Source organism: Lissotriton vulgaris, chromosome 9, assembly GCF_964263255.1.
Source record: "Lissotriton vulgaris chromosome 9, aLisVul1.2, whole genome shotgun sequence".
In the NCBI taxonomy this organism is placed as follows: Eukaryota; Metazoa; Chordata; class Amphibia; order Caudata; family Salamandridae; genus Lissotriton; species Lissotriton vulgaris.
Genome location: NC_141697.1, coordinates 261,154,692 through 261,177,542, shown reverse-complemented (window position 1 = coordinate 261,177,542; position 22,851 = coordinate 261,154,692). Strand labels below are relative to the sequence as shown.

Below are 22,851 nucleotides of genomic sequence, written 5' to 3'. Positions count from 1 at the left end.
TCGCCGGATGTCGCTCTTCGGATACAGGGGACTGTGGCGAGGGCGAGGTCAACGGAGCAGAGCTGGCGGGTGGGGGTGTAGAAGCTGAGCCGTCTGTTCGGGTGCGCTGGTCCGGTGTTGTGGAGTGCCTTGTGTGCGTGGGTAAGGAGCTTGAAGGTTATCCTCTTGTTGACGGGGAGCCAGTGCAGGTCTCTCAGGTGGGGTGTGATGTGGCCGCGGCGAGGGATGTCGAGGATCAGGCGTGCAGAGGCGTTCTAGATGCGTTGCAGCCGTTTCAGGAGTTTGGCCGAGGCTCCTGCGTAGAGGGCATTTCTGTAGTCCAATCTGCTGCTGACAAGGGCCTGGGTGACCATTCTTCTCGTTTCGGTGGGGATTCACTTGTAGATCTTGCGGAGCATGCAGAGGGTGTTGAAGCAGGAGGAAGAGACAGCGATGACCTCCTTAGTCATGGAGAGGGTGGAGTCGAGGATGATTGGTGGGTGTTGAGGCTGTTCCCAGTGTGGTCAGCCACCAGGAGCCGTCCCAGGTCGAGGGGGTGGATCCGAGGATGAGGACCTCTGTGTTGTCTGAGTTCAGCTTCAGCCAGCTGTTCACCATCCCTTCGGCAACAGCCTTCATTCCTTCGTGGAGGTTGGTAATTGGGGGTGTGGGGGTCCTTGGTGAGGGAGAGGATCAGCTGGGTGTCATCGGGGTAGTTGATAATGTTGAGGTCCTGTAATCGGGCAAAGTGGGCGAGTGGTGCCATGTAGACGTTAAACAGCGTAGGGCTGAGGGATGAGGCCTGGGGAATGCCGCAAATGATCTCGTGGCTTCGGAGCGGAAGGGGGGAGGCGGACTCTCTGTGTACTGCCGGAGAGGAAGGAGGTGGTCCAGTCCAGGGCCTTCTCCTGGATCCCGGCGTTGTGGAGGCGTGTGCATAGTGTGCAGTGGCAGACTGTGTTGAAGGAGGCTGACAGGTCCAGGAGGAGGAGGGCAGCGGTTTCTCCGTTGTCTAGCAGGGTCCTGATGTCATCGGTGGCGGCGATGAGAGCGGTTTTGGTGCTGTGGTTGCTGCGGAATCCGGACTGGGACGGGTCCAGGATGCTGTTTTTCTCTAGGTAGCGGGTCAGTTGTTTCTTGACCGTCTTCTCGATGACCTTCGCCTGGAACAGGAGCAGGGAGATGGGCCGGAAGTTCTTGAAACCATCGGGGTTCGCCTTGGGCTTCTTGAGTAAAGCGTTGATCTTGGCGTGCTTCCAGCTCTCCGGGAAGGTTGCGGTCTCAAAGGAAATGTTGATGGCTTTCCGGAGATGGGGTGCGATGGTGGTGCTATCTTTGTTGAAGATGTAGTGCGGGCATGGATCTGATGGAGAACCGGAGTGGACGGTGTTCATGATCTTGATGGTGTCATCGTCGTTTATGTTGGTCCAGGAGAGTAGGCGGTTGGTGCGGATGGTGGTCATGGGGGCGGAGGTCTCAGTGGTTGTTGGGGTGGTCGTGGCGTTGAAGCTGGCATTGAAGCTGTTGTGGTTGTCTGTGATCTTGCGATGGAAGAAGGTGGCCAGCGAGTCGCATAGGTCCTGTGAGGGTGGGATTTCGTTGGAGTTGGAGCTGTAGCTGGGGTTGGAGAGTTCCTTCACGATGTTGAAGAGCTCTTTGCTGTTGTGTGCGTTGTTGTCAAGGCGATCTTTGAAGGAGGCCTTTTTGGCGGATCTGATGAGGTGATGGTGTCTGCGGGTGGCGTTCTTGTGGGCTGCGTAGCTGTCTGGTGTTCGTTCACTGTGCCAGTTCTTCTCTAGTTTTCGGCATGTTTGCTTGGAGGCCTGGAGGTCTTCAGTGAACCAGCTAGCTTTCTTTTTTTTTTTAATCCTCATTTGCCTTGCCCTCCTCTTGATTAGCCTCCAACTGCCATGAGCGTCTTAAATCTAAGTGCAAAGATTTACTGCACTAGAAAGAGCGAATTCTGGGAATCGGCAGGACATGACCCGAAGAGGTACAGCTGGCTTTCTTGCTGGTGTGGCTGTTGGAGGGTTTCTTGAGCGGGGCAAGGGTGTTGGCGCAGTCGTCGATCCACTGAGGTTGCGGGCGGCGGAGTCAGGGTCGCCGGGGTCGACGGGTGGGTTCTGGGCGAGGGTGGCGGTTAGCTGGTCTTCGGTGACTTTGCTCCACCAAGCGGCGAGCCATCTGTTGGGTCCGTTGATGCGTGGTGGGTTTCCGAAAGCTGAAGTGGATGCAGCGGTGGTCGGTCCAGTAGAGTTCGGTGGTGTGGTTGAAGGCGACGTGGAGGCTTGTGGAGAAGATGGGGTCAAGTGTGTGGCCAGCGGAGTGGGTGGGTGTTGTGATGAGTTGTCTGAGTCCAAGGTTGGTGAGGTTGTCGATCAGGGTGGTGGAGTTGGTGTCATTGTTGTTCTCGAGGTGGAAGTTCAGGTCCTCGAGGAGGATGTAGTCTGTAGAGGCGAGGGCGTGTGTGCTGACAAAGTAGGCGATGGAGTCACGGAACTGTGGTGGTCGGGATCCGGGGGGGGGTCTGTAGACTAGGGTCCCTCTGAGGGTGGAGTTGGGGTTGGTGTGGATCGGGTAGTGCAGGTGTTCGGCGGTGCTGAGGGTGTCGTCAGTGTTGGTCGAAACTCTGAGAGTGTTCCTATGGATGATGGCGATTCCTCATCCTGCTCCGTTGGTGCGGTCCCTTCGGGTGATCTTGTAGCCTTCCGGAATGTCGGGTGCCGAGGAGGCGTTCAGCCAGGTCTCCGTCAGGAAGGCAACGTCTGGGGAGGTTGAGTCGAGAAGGTCCCAGAGTTCAACAGCGTGTTTGTGGGCGGAGCAGGTGTTGAGAAGGATGCATCTGAGGTAGTAGGGTTTTTTCCTGGTGGGCGAGTTGACGGGCTGGGGGCTGGTGAAGCTGCAGTTCCGGCAGCAGAAGGGTCCTTGGGTGCGCTTCGGGCGGCCAAGCAGCAGGTGCGAGATCGTCCGGCGTTGAGTGCGTGGAGGGTGCTGGCATTGTAGCAGAGGCTGGCATTGTGGAAGCCAGGGGGTCTGGCGCTGGGCGCGGTCCAGGCATGGACAGACGCAGATGGGCTTGCCTTAGGCACGCCAACGGCGCTCCCGCTGCATGCGTTGCCGCTGCGCGGCCTCTATATAAAGGGAGGTGGGAGGGAGGAGCAGCTGGAAGGCGGGAGCGGGCCGCGAATGGGCGAGCGGGGTGCCGGGGCCGCAGGGACGTAGCGGCGGGAAAAACAGGTGAAGGACGGCAGGGGAACAGAAGGCAGAAACGGGGCACAGAAAAAAGAAATAGCAGGAGGGAGAAAAAAAGAAATTTTAGGCAAAGCACAGCAAGACAAGTACAACAAAATCGATACAGCAGCAATGTAAAAAGACAATTACAACCTAGGGCAATACAGCAGCGTGGGGACCGACCTGCCTGAGAGCAGGGTCAAAGGTCGCCTGGGACTGGACAGGAGTTGTTTTTTATTGTATGGATTCCGTCTCTGAAATGATCTTTCACAACGAAGTGAATCTGCGAGAAGCCGAATAAGATCAAGATTCGACTAAACGGCAACATTGTCCTCAAAACCGGAGCTCTTGAAACCCTCTCGGCAGAAACTGCCCCGCGCACAACATAGTTGAAACTTATTTGAAAATAGGAACATTGCTTTCAAACACAATACTAACTTGTCCATTAAAAACTAAAAATATAAGAGGCTTCAGGTCTTCACATGAACTAAATATTCAGCAATTCACTTCAGAGACAGAATCCATTAAATGAAGAACATCTCCTGTCCAGTCCCATGCCCTGATGAGAATCCTGTGAATGGATGTTGGGATTCGTAATGCATCTGCGTTTACCTTACTACCGGGCCTATAAAATTATAGCAATCCAAGAGTAGCACATTCATGTAAATAGGGATACATATTGGATTCATAAATGTTCACCCAGAAGTCCAACAACCGAAGTATTATGTAGATTAAATAATGTAATGTCAATTGTGAATGCGGTTGTTGTTGTTTTGGTTGAATTAACTGACTGACTGTAGTAGGACGTGTATTGAATACATCGAGCAGCGGTCCGCGCAATGTATATCCACTATACATTCTCGCGCATTCAGCGCGCTTCACATTATGTATTGTTTCAAATGTTATGGCTCACGCATGGAGGGTTCGCCCTGCAGGATTCTAGTGTTGACTGGTAGTCACCATTGGGTTTCCTGTAGAGCTTCATGTGTTGGGTGGAGTTATTACTTACATTAAAGTGAACTTCACCATGATTGAGTTTCCTTGATTATTTTATCTTAACATGTGGCGACGAGGATGGGATAGAAAAGTTGACCTGTTGAAATCCGATATCAACCCTAAGGTATTCGGGGAAAAAGATATTAATATGATTGGATATTTCCCTGGCTTAGTCCAATGTCTCGGAAGGGAAACAATGACTAAAATTTACATTGCAGAGAAGGGAAAGAATATAGTGGGATGGAGAGATCTCGCTAGCATGGGTCTGTATCTTGTTCCTGGGGATAAAATCCTACCAAGGTTGGTGAACTACCTGTGTCCAGCATTGATTGTAGCGGTCCTGAATCTGATTCTGTCAATTTAAAAGAAATTCTTTCTGAGTTCAAGCAAGTCTTTAATGACTCTGTTGGCAGCGTAAAGGGTTTTGAACACAAGATCAGGTTGATTCCTGGGGCTCAACCGGTTGCCCGCAAAGTTCGGTCAGTTCCTCTGAGTGTGTAGAGCGAATTGAAGAAAACCTTAAAGGATTTTTGCGATTAGGGCATCATAGAACCTGTAGGTTCTTCCCAGTGGGTCGCACCCATCGTAGTCACGCGTAAAAAGTCTAGCATAATTAGACTTTGCGCGGACATACGCGCTTTAAATAAGAACATTATCATAGACTGCCACCCCCTTCCTAAAATACACGAATTACTTGCAAACATCGGTGAGGCTAAATGGTTTTCGCTGATTGATTTAAAATCAGCGTACCATCAAGTCTCCTTATCAAAGGAATCCCAAGAGTTAACGGCTTTCATCACCCCTTTTGGGGCTTACAAATTTTTACGTCTTCCATTCGGCCTGGCATCGGCCGGAAGCGTCTTTCAGAAGCTCATGGATTCACTGTTTCATGAAGTAAAGGGGGTGCAGGCGTATTTAGATGACATCCTAATTTTTGCAAAGTCCTTGGACGAACACAATAAAATTTTAAGGCGTGTTCTTTCAATTTTGATGTCAAAGAACATGACTGTTCGTAGTGACAAATGTAAATTTGCAGTCAACGAAATTGAATATTTGGGGCACACTGTTTCGCATCTGGGGATTAAACCAAAATTTTCAGTCATTAGAGCCATCGAGGATGCTAAACACCCCACGGACAAGGATTCCTTACAGTCTTTCCTTGGTTTGGAGGAATATTATGCCAGATTTGTCCCGTCTTGCTCTCAGTTAGTTGAACCTTTACGGACACTGTTAAGGAAGGGTATCAGTTTTGTGTGGTCTCCTGAACTTGACAAGGCATTCAGTGAGGTCAAGAAAATGATCGTATCGGCAAAAGCTCTTCATGCCTTTAGAGAGGATTACATTTCCATTATAACAGTGGATGCTAGTATGTCCGGTCTCGGAGCAGTACTTACCCAAAGAGTTGGAGGTTGTAAGCAAACTGTTGCATTCGTCTCTAGATCCCTCAAAACATTTGAACAAAAATATAGTACATTTGAAAGGGAGGCGTTGGCATGCGCCTGGGCGATGCATAAATTCAGAATGTATATATGGGGGAGAAAATTCGAACTGGTTACTGATCACAAGCCATTAATTTATATCTTTAACAAAACAAATTCAGCTTGTATGTCTGCAAGATTGATGAGACTCGTGTTCGAATTGCAAGAGTTTCATTTTGTGGTAAAACATATCCAAGGGGGTAAGAATTTCCGGGCAGATTGCCTTTTTAGGTTGTCTATGACGAATGATGATGATGAGGATGTTTCTGCCGAGGATGTTGAATGTGTTACTTTGGTTGATGTGGTGTGTGAGATGAGTTCTGTTATATCCGAAGAGGATTTGAAGTCTGCTTACAAGCGTGATGTTACATTACAGATGGTTATCGATTATTCCACACATAGTTGGCCTGAGCCCAGATGTTTAGAAGGGGAACTACGCAGATTTGCACAGATTTCAGAAGAGCTTTCCGTTGAGAATAGAATTGTTCGGAGGGTTGACAAATTCATTCCCCTATTCAATTTGCGTTCCTCAATCATTAACAAGGCTCATCAAGGTCATTTGGGGGCTACCAAGACTGTTATGAGGATAAACCAACATTACTGGTGGTCAGCACTAGATGATCAAGTTAGGAAATCGATTGACACTAGCCCAGAATGTCTTTTATCAGACAAGCATTGGCCTACCTTAAAAGTTCCCCTACACCCTACTGAATGTCCTAATACCGCATGGGAGAAAATTGGCATCGATTTTTCTGGGCCATATTCCATTTTGAACCAAGAAAAAAAATACCTCATTTTATTAGTGGATTACTATACGAAATGGATGTATTTCGAGTTTGTGAAGTCCCCTGATTCTGATTCCACTATTTCTTTCTTAAAGACAATTTTTGATTTGGAGGGTGCCCCGAAAGTGATAGTTACAGACAATGGGACACATTTTATATCTAGAAAATGTGCAAATTTCTGAGTAAGCTTGACATTAAACAATTAAAAGTCGCTTTGTACTCACCTTCATCAAATGGTCTGGTGGAGAGGGGGAACAAAGTAATTAAAGAAGAGGTTCAAACAGCTGTGGCGTGTAATCTTAATGTTGAAGATTTCATTAAGCAAAAAGTATGGCATTATAACACCTCACCTCATTGTACCACAGGAGTACCACCATTTACTTTGCTGAGGAGGAGAGAAAGTCATTCATTATTGTTTCCTTCTTGGCTGCAGCAGAAATCTGGTAATTCAAAGGTTGATCTGGACACGATCCGCAAGAATGTAGGGGTCAAGCAAGATCAGAGGAAAATGTATTTTGATAAAAAGATGATTTCCTCTATAACAGATATTTTGTTGGGGGACTGGGTTTTGATTAGGAGACCCGGGGTGTTAGAAAGGGGGAATCAAAGTTCTTTGAACCAGTTCAAGTTCTAAAAGTAAGTAGAGGGACTGCGTTTGTCGACAAGAAAGGTTGGTGGAATAAACGCCAACTAGTTAAGGTTTCTCATCAACAAGTGGAAATTATTTAAAAAAAGGCGCAGTAACTCTAATGAGGAGTTAGATTGGAGTCATTGGTTGGATGCATCAAAAAATAGTGCTTGTATGACATCTTCTGATCCACTTCCTAGTTGCTCAAATGTTCAAAATTGTTCAAATGTTTCTAATTGCTCAATTGTTCCAAAGTGTTCAAATATTGTAAATAATGAAACCCGTTCTACCCGTGGGAGGACTATTAGAGTTCTGAAAAAGTTTGATGGATTTGTTAAATTTTAGGACTTTTTGTACAATGTATTTTATTTATTTATTTATTGTTTCCTTTTTTTCTGTTTTTGTTTTGCTGTTGTAAGGGGGAAGGTGGTGTAGTAGTATGTGTATTGAAAACATCGCGCGGACCACCGCGCGATGTATATCCACTGTACATTCTCGCGCATTCAGCGCGCTTCACATTATGTATTATTACAAATGTTATGGCTCACGCATGGAGGGTTCGCCCTGCAGGATTCTAGTGTTGACTGGTAGTCACCGTTGGGTTTCCTGTGGAGCGGAAGCTTCATGTGTTGGGTGGAGTTATTACTTACATTAAACTGAACTTCACAGTGATTGAGTTTCCTCAATTATTTTATCTTAACACTGACGTTCATGCATATGGTTTTACTGTACGTATTTCATGTATGTTGCATATACTGCATTATAATTTTAATTAATTTCTGCTTATTTCTTGACATGTATTGAATTGGTTGTGTCGTGTGCCTTTTTGACAGGCATATTTGTAAATTTGTCATACATTTTTAAATGGTTTCATCCATACAGTAGTTAAATTACTCAGACCATTCGAAACAGATAAAGGTATTAAGTCTGTTTACTAAATAAAACAGCAGATTATAAATAGCAGGTCAGGTTGTTTCTCCGTTTCACTAATATGTGAGCAGACAGCGCCCATGTTCACCTCAAAGTGTCTTAGGTAACTGTTAGAAAGTAATTGAATGTCTTGATAGTCAAAACCTGATGCACTGAAAATGATTATGTTAGCTCCTCGAAGGCCTATATGCTCCTTCTCGATCCAGACATCAAAATGTCACCAACTTGGACATTGCATTTGATGCAAACCACCCACTAGGGAGTATTGTAGTTAAGATGCATGATATCACTTACATGTCATATGAACAGTACTGCTTCTGTTACTTCTACATCAAAGAATCTCATTCAGCTTGGCAACGGTAATCTCAAATCTTTTAAATAGACAATAGCAACAATATTTAAGGGGCCTCTCTTTAAAACCATCACTAATCTGCAGTTTACAACTATGCCTCTCACATTGCCCTCGGTCTAAAGTGCACCAGTTCCATTGCCCCTGCCTGATGTTGCTTCATGGAACATCAATCACACAGAAGATTGAATTTAAGAACGTTTGACGTGTGAATAAGGACCCTCCCTGTTGCCCACTTCTCCGATGCACTAACCTTTAATCGATGACAATACATCATCTAAAACTGAACCCTCAGCAAACGTCCTGTATCTGTCTCCCCCTCACTAGGTCGCCCCGCTGCATATATGGCTTGAGACATTAAGTCTACTGAGCTTCGAGTCATTCATTATTTTAGGTCCCATATAGAAATAGTGTCACAGATGCAAGAGCAGTAGCGAGTCACGAGTGCCCTCCGGAGGCTGAATGGGAAGCTGGGATGTAAATCAGTGGAAGTACTGAAAGAAGCCTGTAATCTGAAAATGACAAGCCCGTTGCTGCATGGGTGCGAAATCGTAGAGGAAAAAAATCAATCCATCAGCTTCAGATGGTGGAAATGTCAATTTGGAAAAGCTGGTTAGGGTCTATAAATAGTAAAGTACGAGTGGAATTGGTCCAGATACGTTTATTGTTTAAATACTATCAGGGGCTGTTGAAATATAATTATGTTATGGAGGGGGTCGGGCCATGTACACTAAGACAAGCAATTAAATCGGGAGGACCAAAATATATTACCGTGGCGAAGAATTTACAAAGCATAATAAGACAAAAGGCAGGCCACATACCTAAAACCGGGGAAATTTCAAGATCGTGTGGGAAGAGATTGATTTTAAATAAAGGGTGAGGGAGTTGGCCTTTTTAAGTGATGCTAAAGACTATCAGAGCAAACCTGCACCTCGCTCTTTACTCTACTACCTCAAGTTTTAGGTAAAATGCAACCCTATCGAAAGGACATAATATGCAGAAATACCAGGAGATGGGCCCTGATGAGGAGACTAGGACAAATCCTGATGTGCTTAGAGTGGAAAATGGGAATGAGAAAGGACAAATTAACATCTGATTTGTATGCGCTGGTAGATGCAAGCATGGACAGAGAGGAGAAAATGCAAACAGGAGGACGGATTGATAGGCTAGGGAATATAGGGGCGTAGGTGGGCCCCGCAGCACTTGTGGTGAAGGCCGGGATGAGGTCATGGGGTGCAAGCTACTCTGCCAATGACCTTTGAATGTCTTTGAAAGTTTATGGGACTAGTCCATAACAAGTGTAGAGATCTCTCAATACATTTTGCAAAAAGGGAGGGGGTACAGCTGTGTGTTTCGCCACAGGACGGGCAGATACATCAACAGATGCCTCGCTGTGATGCATGCAGTTTTGTCGGCCCCTCTCGCCCCCATTCTGCGTTTATGGGTCTCGGTACAGCTTCGGCACAGAGGGTGTGATCAGGGCCGCTTCCCTTACCCCTTTTGTCTTTCAGATGCATCCGATCTTCTCCCGGTTCGGTCACGGTTGCTCCCGCTCCATCACTGCTCTCCCCAGACTTTCCTTGGGCGTGTTTGGAATGTTTACCTCGTTGCTAGGAAACTTTCACAGTGACGTCACTGCGTGGAACACGTTCAGAATGTGAATCACGTGACCTGTTTCCGTTGTGAAGCGGCTAGGAGACCGGTGGGTGCGTTGTACGAGTCTGCGCAGTTCGTTCTGTGGTGGAACCGGGGCTGCGGCGGGCAGGATCAGGTGCGAGGGCGAAACGGGAGGGAGGTCCCAAGGTGGAGATGGGAGGGAAATGTCACCCTTGCCAATGGAAACCCTGAGGTGGGTGCAGTGAGAAGGAGGAAGAGGTCATTACCTCCAGGGAAGCCACTGATAATTCACTTTTTCTAACGACTGCATCATGTGAGGGAGGAATGTAGAGGGAGGCCACATAGGATGACGGGGAGGTGGACACGGACCTTGGTGAAAGATGGTAGTGGTATTTCCTTTTGGCTGTTTTATATAGCGCTAACTCGACCCGAAGACGTCGCTTTTTTTTCATGACAAACAGTTACACATCGCACAAGGTTGCATTCCGTTTTGAGGCACGGGGAGTATACATGATTTGCTCTGCTTTTTTAATTCCAAAGTCGGTAGTTTTGGACATATGCCACTCCCTCCCCACCCGCACTCCAAAGGGTTTGAAGCAAGTGAATGTGGTGGGCCCGAGGACCTTAAGATGAACTGGCAGTGGTAGCTATGATTTGTGCAGGCCTCTCGGGTTGCCACCTGGCTGTTTTTTACCGACATAATCAAGGTTATTATGTTCAGTGCTTGAAATGGAAAAATAGAAGTGCAGGTACTCTGTAACCAGAGTACCTGCTTATTTCTGAGAAGTGCCGGTACTCTCCAATTAAAAGTATAGCATTTCTCTTGAGAAGTGCCGGTACTCTCTCTCTCTCAAAATAAAAAAGTGCTGGTACTCCTTACCGGACTGTACCGGCCCATTTAAAGTACTGATTATGTTCCTGCGAGCACATAAAACAGAAAGAAAATCACCTAAAGAAGGTACTTTTTACCTATAACAGTATAATCTTAAAAAGTAAATATAAATAGAAAACACTTAAAAATGCATACTAGACCTGCGTTAATGATCTCTGACCGATAAATCAAACAAGACAGAAGGGGCTTGTTAAAATTAAATGAACACTGGTGACTATATATGTATATATATTGTCAGGAGTTGGCTCTGTATATAATATACCAAAAAGAGGTATAGTGTGCACAAAGTCCAGTGAATCTCCAAAGGTATGGCAGTGGTTAAAGTAGCTAATACCTTACTCTCAACTTAGTGGTAGCTGGGCTGAGCAGTTAGGCTTATCAGAGTGTAGTGTGAACGCATTTGGTGTACATACTCCTACAAGGCAGAACACCGACTCAAGGACTGACTCCAGGCCAGTGTTTGTAGAATAATATTACTTTGTTACTTTTATGTCTAGGAACAAAGTTTTAAAACATTTTTTAACAGAGTTTTATATGGCACAAACTTGACCCGAATCGGGTATCAATGTGCTTATAGCACAAGTTGCATTACACATTCATTTTTGTTAGGCTCGGGGAGATTAAGTGATTTGCCCAGAATCACAGGGCGTTCAGCATCATTGCCGAGATTCAAACCCAGTTCCCCAGATTCGAGGTCGACCGCCCTAGCCGTTAGGCCAACTCCTCTCCTCAAGTTGAACTCAGTTACAGGTAAATAGACTTTTATGCAATACTTTCTGTTACTGGCAATAGGTTTTGTTTGGTATTCAAACAATACTGTGCATGTGCATGAAATGCTTTCCAATGCTGAAAGAGATACTTTGTATGAAGGCTCACACTTAGTACTATACAGTGAGACCAATGCAGTCGTATGGGATAAAGAGAGGTGAGTAACTTACAGGTAAGTAAGCAGTTCTCAAGTTCAGTCTCCGGGGGTTTGGGTCAACACTGGGCCAGGGTCTGACCAAGGTAGGTACTGCACCACCAGAGGTCACTGGGCCCAATGTTATCCTATGGAGGCTGGTGGCACCTCGAAGAGGCACTGGTTAGTGGTAAGTACCTGTGGTTCAGGGACACAGGCCCTGGAGGTTAAGGTCAGCACTGGAGGGGCCTCCAAAGAGCACTGAGACTGCACCACGAGCGGCAAAGGGGCGGCCGGGTGCATAATGCAAAGAAGGTGTCGGGGGCCATGTTGAAATCAATGGAGATCCTCGGTGGGGTAAAACTGCTGCATGCTCAGTTCCGGAGGTTGGCTGAAAGAATCCCATGACTTTAGAGGTAAGTTGGAGGGATTCCAGGACACCGTCAGTTGGGCACACCAAGGCCTGGGGGGCTGTGGGTGCAGGGGTGTCTTTTGGCGTCGGCTTTTCTCAACATATCCGGTTGCAGTCGTTGGACCCTTCAGATTGAGGCTGCAGACGTTGAGGGGGAGGTCAGGAGAGGCCTTACAATGCTTGGTCCCAGCTCAGGATCATCAGGGAGACTTCACTGGATGGGTGGGCTGCCTTGATTCGGACTCTGGGCTTCAAGTGCAGAGTAGTGCAAGTGTCGAGAAACTGACTGGATCCAGAGTCCTTCTGTTGGTTGCTTGAGTGGACCAATCTGGTGTAGCTGTGAGGCAGAGGTTTGTTTAAGACTGCGCAGGTTCCCCGGGATTCTTGATGTTGCGGTGTCTGCATGCCACGCCGGTTGCTTGGAGCAGGGTCGCTGGAGGAGGAGACAGGCTTGTAGGGCTGGGGACAAGTCAGTTGTCGTCGTCTTCTCCACTGCTGCACAGCTCTTTAGTGGGGAACAGCGTTTACAACGCAACTTTTACCACGCAGTACCTTTACCACGCAACTTTTACAACGCAAGTCGTTACAACGACTTGCGCTGGGGGGGGCGCTGTAGGATAGGAAATAGTTTAATTTACTATCCAAAACCTTCCCTACTATCCACGAGGACTGGATTTGGAATAGTAAATTAAACTATTCACTATCCAGCGCCCCCCAACGCAAGTCGTTGTAACGACTTGCATTGTAAAACCTGCGTGGTAAAGGCATGCGTTGTAAAAGCATGCGTAGTAACAACATACATCCCTCTTTAGTCCTTCTTCGTAGTTCGTCGAATCTGAGGAACAAGGTTCAGGAGGGCTCTTAAATACAAAATTTAAGGGCGTTACTGAAGGCCGTAGCCAACAGCTACTGTCGCCTATGGTGACTACACACATTTGGTCCGCAGCTGGGTCTCCTATCACGCTAAAACCTGCTCTAGACCTGCCTTGAATGTAGTCTGAGTTCAGCACGTTTGTCCCTGAAGCATCTCTGCTAGAATTGAGTAAATGTAAATGTAAATCCGGTTCACCCGGCAATCCTTGCCTGGCTAAGTTCTTTAAACTGCTGGCTGATTGGTTCAATCAGCAACTTAACCCTATTTGGAACTCTTCCTTGATGACGGGCATTTACCCTACCACCTGGAAAGTGGCCTATGTCTTGCCGATCCTGAAAAAAGTGGACACCGATCCAGCAGAGCTCAAGAATTCACCCTCCTGCCTGTCCTGGCCAAAATCCTTGAGAAGGAAGTACAGAAGCAAATATCTAACTTCCTTGAGTCTAACAACTGTCTTCATGACTCCCAATCAGGCTTTAGATCGGGTTATAGTACAGAGACTGCCCTCTTGGAAGTAGCGGAAACTGTATGTGAAGCATTAGACCAGGGCAGCTCAGCAATGCTTGTGCCACTGGATTCAAGCAAGCCGGGCTGAAGATGGCTGGAATGCCAGAAACCGGTCCTCGGAAGCTTGTTTCCGGTCCAGGGAAGACATGGCTTGGGAGTTCGGGCTGGACTGTTCCCCCCCCCCCCATGAGGCACAGGGTCAGACTGATTTGCATATAGCCATGTCTGAACTGGGGTGGCAGAGTGGGCTAAAGAACGGTGATGGATTAAACCCATATCTTTTGACTGGGTGTGAGTGTTTGATTGATTCAGATGCTCCGTCCATCACCACCCCCTTTTGTACCGCTTTTGGCCGCCATAAGTGTGGCAGGGTATGCTCAGACGTGAGTCCCTTTCTCACTTTGCCACTGGATTCAATCAAGCCGGGCTGAAGACGGCTGGAATGCCTGAAACCGGTCCTCTGAAGCTTGTTTCCGGTCCAGGGAAGACATGGCTTGGCAGTTCGGGCTGGACTGTTCCCATGAGGCACAGGGTCAGACTGATTTGCATATAGCCATGTCTGAACTGGGGTGGCAGAGTGGGCTAAAGAACGGTGATGGATTAAACCCATATCTTTTGACTGGGTGTGAGTGTTTGATTGATTCAGATGCTCCGTCCATCACCACCCCCTTTTGTACCGCTTTTGGCCGCCATAAGTGTGGCAGGGTATGCTCAGACGTGAGTCCCTTGCTCACTTTGCCACTGGATTCAAGGAAGACGGCTGGAATGCCAGAAACCGGTCCTCGGAAGCTTGTTTCCGGTCCAGGGAAGACATGGCTTGGCAGTTCGGGCTGGACTGTTCCCATGAGGCGCAGGGTCAGACTGATTTGCATATAGCCATGTCTGAACTGGGGTGGAAGAGTCGGCTAAAGAACGGTGATGGATTAAACCCATATCTTTTGACTGGGTGTGAGTGTTTGATTCAGATGCTCCGTCCATCACTACCCCCTTTTTGTACCGCTTTTGGCCGTCATAAGTGTGGCAGGGTATGCTCAGACGTGAGTCCCTTGCTCACTTTGCCACTGGATTCTAGCAAGCTGGGCTGAAGACGGCTGGAATGCCAGAAACCTGTCCTCGGAAGCTTGTTTCCGGTCCAGGGAAGACATGGCTTGGCAGTTCGGGCTGGACTGTTCCCATGACGCACAGGGTCAGACTGATTTGCATATAGCCATGTCTGAACTAGGGTGGCAGAGTGGGCTAAAGAACGGTGATGGATTAAACCCAGATCTTTTGACTGGGTGTGAGTGTTTGATTGATTCAGATGCTCCGTCCATCACCACCCCCTTTTGTACCGCGTTTGGCCGCCATAAGTGTGGCAGGGTATGCTCAGACGTGAGTCCCTTGCTCACTTTGCCACTGGATTCAAGCAAGCCGGGCTGAAGACAGCTGGAATGCCAGAAACTGGTCCTCGGAAGCTTGTTTCCGGTCCAGGGAAGACATGGCTTGGCAGTTCGGGCTGGACTGTTCCCATGAGGCACAGGGTCAGACTGATTTGCATATAGCCATGTCTGAACTGGGGTGGCAGAGTGGGCTAAAGAACGGTGATGGATTAAACCCAGATCTTTTGACTGGGTGTGAGTGTTTGATTGATTCAGATGCTCCGTCCATCACCACCCCCTTTTGTACTGCTTTTGGCCAGCATCAGTGTGGCAGGGTATGCTCAGAAGAGAGTCCCTTGCTCACTTTGCCACTGGATTCAAGCAAGCCGGGCTGAAGACGGCTGGAATGCCAGAAACCGGTCCTCGGAAGCTTGTTTCCGGTCCAGGGAAGACATGGCTTGGCAGTTCGGGCTGGACTGTTCCCATGAGGCACAGGGTCAGACTGATTTGCATATAGCCATGTCTGAACTGGGGTGGCAGAGTGGGCTAAAGAACAGTGATGGATTAAACCCAGATCTTTTGACTGGGTGTGAGTGTTTGATTGATTCAGATTCTCCGTCTATCACCACCCCCTTTTGTACCGCTGGATTTATCCGCAGCATTTGACACGGTGTCTACTGAATTTTACTGGAGAGACTTGAGCACCTGGGGGTGACGGGTACTGCGCTGGCCTGGTTCCGCTCATTTTTAGAGGGCCGGTTGCAGCAAGTATTTCTTCACCCCCACGTTTCCTCACCTAAACCCCTTATGTGTGGGGTGTCCCAGGGCTCAGCTCTGAGCCCCATCTGGCTTCTCCCGTCAAGCAATGGGGAGTGAAAGCTGTCTCCTATGCTGATGATACTCAGCTGGTGTTCTCTTTTAAAGAGCACTCGGAGGCAGCTTTTGACAACTTCAAGAAATGTTTGGCCAACATCTCGACCTGGATGACAGATTGTTGCCTGAAATTAAATACTGACAAAACTGAGGTATTGTTTTTAAATCAACCCTCTCCTCCGGAACTAAACCCTCCACCCATCCCAGTCCATTCGGGTAGGAATCTCTGTTTCAAATTTGATACGCACCTCTCTTGTAAAGCCCAGATCTGCCAAGTCTCCTTGGCTTGTTTCTGGAAATTAAAAGCCTTGCGGAGATTCTTGCATTTCATACCTATAGATTGTAGGAAGACTGTAGTCCACACTTGGTAACATCGAAGTTAGACTATGCCAATAGCCTATACCTGGGTCTTCCTGCTTATCTGACTCAAAGACTGTAAGTTATTCAGAATGGGGCGGCCAGACTCATTAGAAATGTGCTGTTTTGTCATCGCATCTCTCCCTAACTGCAGAGCCTCCATTGGCTGCCTGTCCAAAGGAGGATAGAGTTTAATGCACTCGTCATCGCCTATAGAGCTTCCAGGGATAGGGACCCTGTGTACCTGAGACAGAGACTCTGGAAATACCACCAGGCTAGGGCCTTGAGATCCAATCTTCAGTAACTTCTTAGGATCCCCCGTTTTTCTAAAGCCAGGATTGGTTGTAGAGCTTTCACAGTGAGGACTGGGTCTTTGTGGAACTGCAACCCTGACCACCTTCGTATGGAAGAGACTGAACAAGTATTTTGGAAAGCATTGAAGACCTGGGTGTTCGCCTGTTTGTAGTTTACCCCCCTCTTCCTTTCGGCAGGATCCGAGCCGCTTGCTCTACAAATGACCTATTGATTGATTGATTGATTGATTGATTGGATGCTCCCTCCCTTTGGGGAGAGGGGCATATCCCTGTTCCTACTGGGCATAATTCTCTAATTTAAGATGGAGAATTTCTAAGAGAGGTGCTCACCTCAGCTCCTGGCAACCCTAGTAGTGTGCCAGGCAGAGGTGGACACTCCTACTCTGCTTACTAATTTTCCAGCCTGTCCCGCCGCCAAAAGTGGGGCCTGGACACAGGGGTGGGCATCTCCTCTAGTTGGAGCTGCCCAAGTAAGCACATCACAAGGTGAGAGCCATTGAGGCTCACCACCACGTGTTGCTGTTCCTGCCAGGGTGAGGTGTGTAGCACCTTCAGTAGGAGCAGGGTATGTTCCTGACCTCCGAGAGCACCAAGGCTCTCACCCCATGAGGTCAGGAACTTGTCTCGTGGTGGCTAGCTGGCGGGGATCAGTCAGCCAATACACTAGTAGTTGGTTGTTTTCAGGGGGCATCCCTAGGATGCCCTCTGAGTGCATTTTTATAATAAATCCATCACTGGCATAAGTGTGGGTTTTCAGTAAAGCCATTATGGAGCTGTGGAGTTCGTAATGACAAACTCCCAGCCCACGTACTCAAAATGGCTTCACTGCACTTACAATGTCTGTGAAAGGCACAGACCCTATTGCTCATGCAGCTATGACCTCACCTGTGCTATGGTGCACCCTGCCTTAGGCCTGTAAGGCATGCTAGAGGGGTGACGTACCTATGCCATAGGCAATGGTAGGTAGGTATGGCACACAGGGATGTGTGCCTTGTTGGGTTTGCGTTTTGTCTGCACCAAAACACACAGTCTGCAATAGCTGTATGTCTTAAGTAATCGGTCTCTGGGGGTGGCAAAGTGCATGTTGTAGCCCTCAGAGGCCTTCTCTGGCCACAAGGCAGTTGGTACCAGTGGTACCTGGGCCAGAGGTGTGCCAATTGTGAAAAAGGAGGTACGGTTTTGGGAAAGAAAACACGCCCTGGGAAACGGATTGGCAGGGACCCAGGGCACACTTAGTTTAAGTGCATCAGAAATCTGGTAAAAAGTGGGGGTCTTCAAAATACCACACTTTAACTTGCATACCAGGCATTTGATGTTTGAAATTAGCTGTTTTATTTAGTAGCAGGTCATGTTATGTTCCACCCCTGACTGCTTCCCTAAGGAGTTTAGGGGGACAAAAATCAACATAGGCTGCACAGCCCTCATTCGCCTCCTCACCCCTCCTAGCGGCTGCCACCAGGATGAGGGGAAACTCTGGCTCCAGGATTTTGGACGGCCTAAGAGATAGGTAACATTATTTGGTGGGCAGAGGGGCACAGGCAAAAAATGAACACTACAGGGTTTCAGGGAATGTTTTTCTTTTAATGCTGAGAATCCTTCCATTTTTTTTTACTGAGAATAGAAAGTAAACACATTTTCATTTTAGTGCTTCTTCAAAAAGAGGCATTACAGAGCCGTACTGTGATAAAAATATTATTAAAAATGAAGAACTGAAAACAAACGTGATAAAATCAGAAAGAGACATACAAAATATTAAAGATGCATGCTGTATTGAAAACAGTTATACAAAAGCAAGTGCATGCATTCATTGACACATTACTGAGGTTGTATATTTAGTCAAAAGGATGTTTCACTGCAGATGAGAATGTATATCTATGGTTGTAGTGTAGGGACTACACACTATTATTTAACTCCTTCCGTGCGCATGACGGATCCTGGCCGTCAGTCACGGTAGGTGTGTGCTCATGACGGCCCGGAGCCATCAGAAAGTTGCCTCTCCGCCCATGCGCGATTAATTCCCCGCCTGTGCTGGCGAATTAATTAGTGGGTGGAGTTCTGACGGCTCCCGGCCGTCATGAGCACACGCCCACCGTGCTTTATGATGGCTGGGCGCCAACATGAGCACCGCGGCGCCACGCAGACCACCCCCCCTCGCACCTCAGCAGAATTCGCGCCGCTGCTAAGAGGTTAAGGGATGTAGCTGGAGAGCATTCGCCTTTTGAGTCTTTCCAAAATGTTCCAAGGACATGCCTTTTCAATCTTTGTTTTTTGTGGGCAATTTCCTTTGGAGGAGTAATTCAATCTTAAATATACTAAATAACTTTATGGATACACACCCAATAGATCGCGGGCAGGATTGTCCTCAATGTAACACAATTTCAAGGACTATCTGCTGCATGGACTACACATTAAATAGGGAGTGCTGACACGTTGTTCAAAACAACCGGAAGACTGAAGCAATGTTGTTTTTATTGTAGTTGTCACCATTTTTATGTATTTAAACACTAGCGATTGCTTTCTTTTTCTTTTCCTTGTGTGTAATTTTAATGCACACTCCAGGTATTAGTGCTGAGAGTAAAGATTATTATGCCACCATTAAGTAAATTAATAGTGTACTTTGAAATCATACTTATATATAAGTGACTAATTGAAGTATTAATTGAGTTACTATTCTATGAATGATCTTTCCCCACAATATACCATATCTATGTTTAGCTTATTTCATGTCCAGGCATAGTAAGGTCATTCTGGCCCTCCCCTATATGTTGATACTTCATAGCCATTTTAAACTGAGGCAGTGACTATGGTATTTCTTTGTACCTTGATTTTCCAGAATACATTATATGAAGTTGTAATCGATTCAAAATGATGTTGGCTGCCTGTTTGGGGGTGGGAGGAGGCATATCGTTTTGAAAATGTAACTACTTCTTGCCCAGTCTCTTCGGGCTTCCAAGTTGCAGTGTTCCCATTTTAAGGTTATTACGTCTTTTGCCATCTGACTGTCTTTGGTAGGGTCCTCGGTACATGTAGGACAAATTGATGCACCATATTCACTCTTTTCAGCTCAATTCATGTTCCGTGAGACTTGGGATTTCTCCACTTCACAAAGGCATATATCAGTAGCAGATTCCTTTTTATGCTGGCTCCCATCCTTTGGAATAGTCTTTCTGAAGAATTATGCCTCTTCAACATTTGTTTTAGGATTTCGAAAAGCTAAAATTATGGTTTGGTTGTTATGAAAGTAAAACAGACTCCGTTTGCTCCATGTCCCTGAATCGTTAAAGCCATTAAAGCAGTTGGTCACAATGTACTGGATAAAAGGTGATTGAATTCAGATGAAAATTGGTCGCTCCTCACTCTTGACTACGAAAACTGGGCACTACAGCAACCACATTTTGCCGTGCAGCTCTTCCAAACTCCTGAATTATCCATCAGCTAGGCAGTTTTACGCTTTGTAGAAATTTGGACTTGTTCCTATGTTCAAGAGCAAGACATTTCCTGCAAGCAACGTCAGCCTTGAAGATTTAGTACCCCAAAAACTTTAATCCAAGTCGTATACATGATGGCATTAAACCAAATTACCAAACATGATTATTGAAAATAGTTGTCTCCAATGGATGCACTGGTTGTCTCGGTGCTGCACAAATACCCCAAATATATTACAGTAGCTGGCAGTATAACTGTTTTCATGAGTTGTAGTCTTAGCTCTTCCAACTTCCTGCCCATCTTCCTGGCAGCATTTTGGGGGTACTAGCACTCTTTTTAGGAACAATGTCTTTTACAAAATTAGTCTTCACTGTCAAGAACAAACGCTTATTTACAATTTTTGATGCCACAGGACATGGCTGGTGAATGAATAGGTTTTAGAAAATGTGTTTAAGGGAAGGCAGTGCTTACAACAAAATCTGCTTCCAATACTATCTCCCATGGCCATCTTGTGTACTTCACAATGGCAAACAACAAGAAGGTCTTGAAGCCTTTCCACATGTTGGAGCAGCTGTGTGACTTGCATAGAGAGTACGCGATTCCAAGCTTGTGCACAGCAGCGTGGCTGGATAAATGTAAACATTAAAAAAATCTCAAAAGTTATTGGTAACACTTTGATTTGAATTTCTAACTAGTTTTAATATCAAATCCAACTGTGCCTGCCACTGTTTTACATTTAAGAATAATGTGTGTTGCGTGGTGTCCTATGCTGCTGTCCTAGTTTTTAAACAACTACCGTTTTCTCTCTTTACAGATTCCAGGTTAACCCACCACCCTCTACTGCTCAAAGAAGGTGCAGAGCAAAGCAGTTCTCTGTTTGACCGTTCATAAAATATATAGGACGACATTTAAAAGGCTTTTGCATACGTAAGTTAGAAATGTCTAAATAATGAATGCATACAAATATGCATGTATAGGGTACTGTGCCCAGGCAGAGATCGTAATTTACAGAATTTTGAGTTACCCATCTTAAAGTAGATACTCATTGGATTTTGGAAGGTCACTCAAAAATTACTTTCCATGTTTTATAAAAATATTTTTTTTGTATTTACTGGTGATGGTCAATGTCATAATCTAAACATGTTAAAAAAATGTTGTTGTCATATAATAAGAATAGCTTTCGTTATTATTCTCGAGAAGACAGCCCATCTGGGTGCTGCTTGTGCAATTAATTTGATATCTGTACCAGAGCTCTAATGACTTATTGTTTATATACAGACTTATCAATCAGTCATTTGTAGGTGTGGAGTGAAGTGGGTCTGTTTGAGGAGGTCCAGGATGAGCCTGGCTGTGGCCTTCTGTATGGTCTGGAGTCTTCAAAGGAGTTTGGTGAGGATTCCGGCGTATAGAGTGTTGCCGTAATACAGGCAGCTGATGATGAGGACCTGTGTGAAAGTTTTTCTGATGTTGACTGCGATCCATCTGCAGAGGTTGTGGAAGTAGGAGGAGGCGACTAGGTTGACTTGTCTTTTTATGGTGTGTTGGCTGTCGAGGATGTTGCAGAGGTTGTGCTCATGGTCGGTAGGTGTGGGCGTGAATCCGAGTTCTGGTGGCTACGAGATGTGCTACCAAACGGAGGTGTTCTTCCCGAAGATCAGTACGTCTGTTTTGTCAGAGTTGAGTTTGAGGCAGTTGTCTCTCATCCAATTGGCTAATTTGATCTGGGCATTGCAGAAGTTGATTTTGGCGATGGAGGGGTCCTCTGTGAGTGAGAGGATTAACTGTTGTCTGCGTATGAGATTATGTTGGGTTCATGGGCTCTGAGGATGTCTGTGAGGGAGGTCATGTAGATGTTGAACATGGTGGAACTTGGGGAAGGTCACTTTGGAGATGGACGTGTCGATGCTGCTAGTGAGCGCATTGCTGATCGGGTCGGTTCTGAGGTTGAAGCGATGGTGGGAGCAGGGGTTGGTGGGTGTCACGGAATGGATGAACAAAATGATGGCTGTGGAGGTCTGATGGTGAGTGGAGACCAGTTGATGATTCTTCCGCTGGTGTCTGCTGGGAGGTAGAGGTTGCTGAGACTGAGGCAGTTGGTTCAGGAGTTGAAGTTGTTGTAGATGGTGGTGATAATGCTGTGGAAGTAGTCTGAGAGGGTGCCACAAAGTTCTTGGTACGGGTGTGATGTTCTCAGTGGCTGTCGGGTTGGATAATTCCTTGACTATTTTGAAGAGCTCTGTTGTGTAGATAGCCGCAGTGTCGATGTGAGTGTCAATGGCTGCTCTCTTGGCTCTTGGTGGTAGTTGCTGACCGCTGCTTTGTGAGTGGCTCTGTCAGAGGGATTCTTGGTGGTTTGCCATATCGTCTCTAATCGTAGCAGTTGCTTTTGGTGGTTTTGCACTCCAGGCTGTACTAACTCGCTTGTTTTGAGGTTTTTGCTGGTTTCCATAGAGCGACTGTCGGCGCGTTTGGTGGTAAAGACGGAGAAGTTCTGGACGGCTTGGTTGAGGTCCACTGCCCTTTCTGGTTGTGTGGAACTGAGGGTCTGAGTTCACTCAGTTTAGGTTACCGTGCTCCAGCTTCGGTGGAACGGACAGTGGTGTTTGGTGGTGGTATGTTGGGGGTCGGAGATGGTGAAGTGGATGGTCGGCCCAGGTGAGGTCACTGATGTGGGTGAATTTGACTTTGTTGCTGGAGGTACAGATGGAGTTGAGTGTGTGTCTGTCTTTGTGCATGGGTTTGGTGACCAATTGGGTGAAGAGGGTGTTGCTCAGATTCTCCAGGAAGGAGATGGAGTTGGGTCGTTGACGTGGAAATTTAGTCGCAGAGTACGATGTAATAGTGGAAGTTGGGGGCCAGGGGGGTGATGAGGTTAGAGATGGCGTCACAGAAAGCTGGACAGGGTCCTGAGGGTCTGTAGGCGAGAGTGCCTTTTATCGTGGTC

General features: G+C 46.8%; 2 protein-coding genes across 6 annotated transcripts in view; one reads left to right on the top strand and one right to left on the bottom strand.

Annotated features, from left to right (window-relative positions):
- ZC2HC1C (zinc finger C2HC-type containing 1C) overlaps positions 1–9,973 on the bottom strand; it is a 61,920-nt gene extending 51,947 nt beyond the window's left edge. Inside the window, exon 1 of the mRNA XM_086937509.1 lies at positions 9,872–9,973. The gene's annotated coding sequence lies outside the window, so the exon portion shown is untranslated. The remainder of the gene's footprint in view (positions 1–9,871) is intronic.
- A 79-nt stretch (positions 9,974–10,052) lies between these two features.
- The window catches only part of ACYP1 (acylphosphatase 1), a 49,453-nt gene continuing 36,654 nt past the window's right edge, over positions 10,053–22,851 (top strand). For 2 of the 5 annotated variants that reach the window (XM_086936611.1, XM_086936612.1), the window contains exons 1-2: positions 10,053–10,147; positions 20,722–20,834. The gene's annotated coding sequence lies outside the window, so the exon portion shown is untranslated. Of the gene's footprint in view, positions 10,226–20,721; positions 20,835–22,851 lie in introns of all 5 variants that reach the window. The other 3 variants (XM_086936614.1, XM_086936615.1, XM_086936613.1) reach the window with 3 other exon arrangements.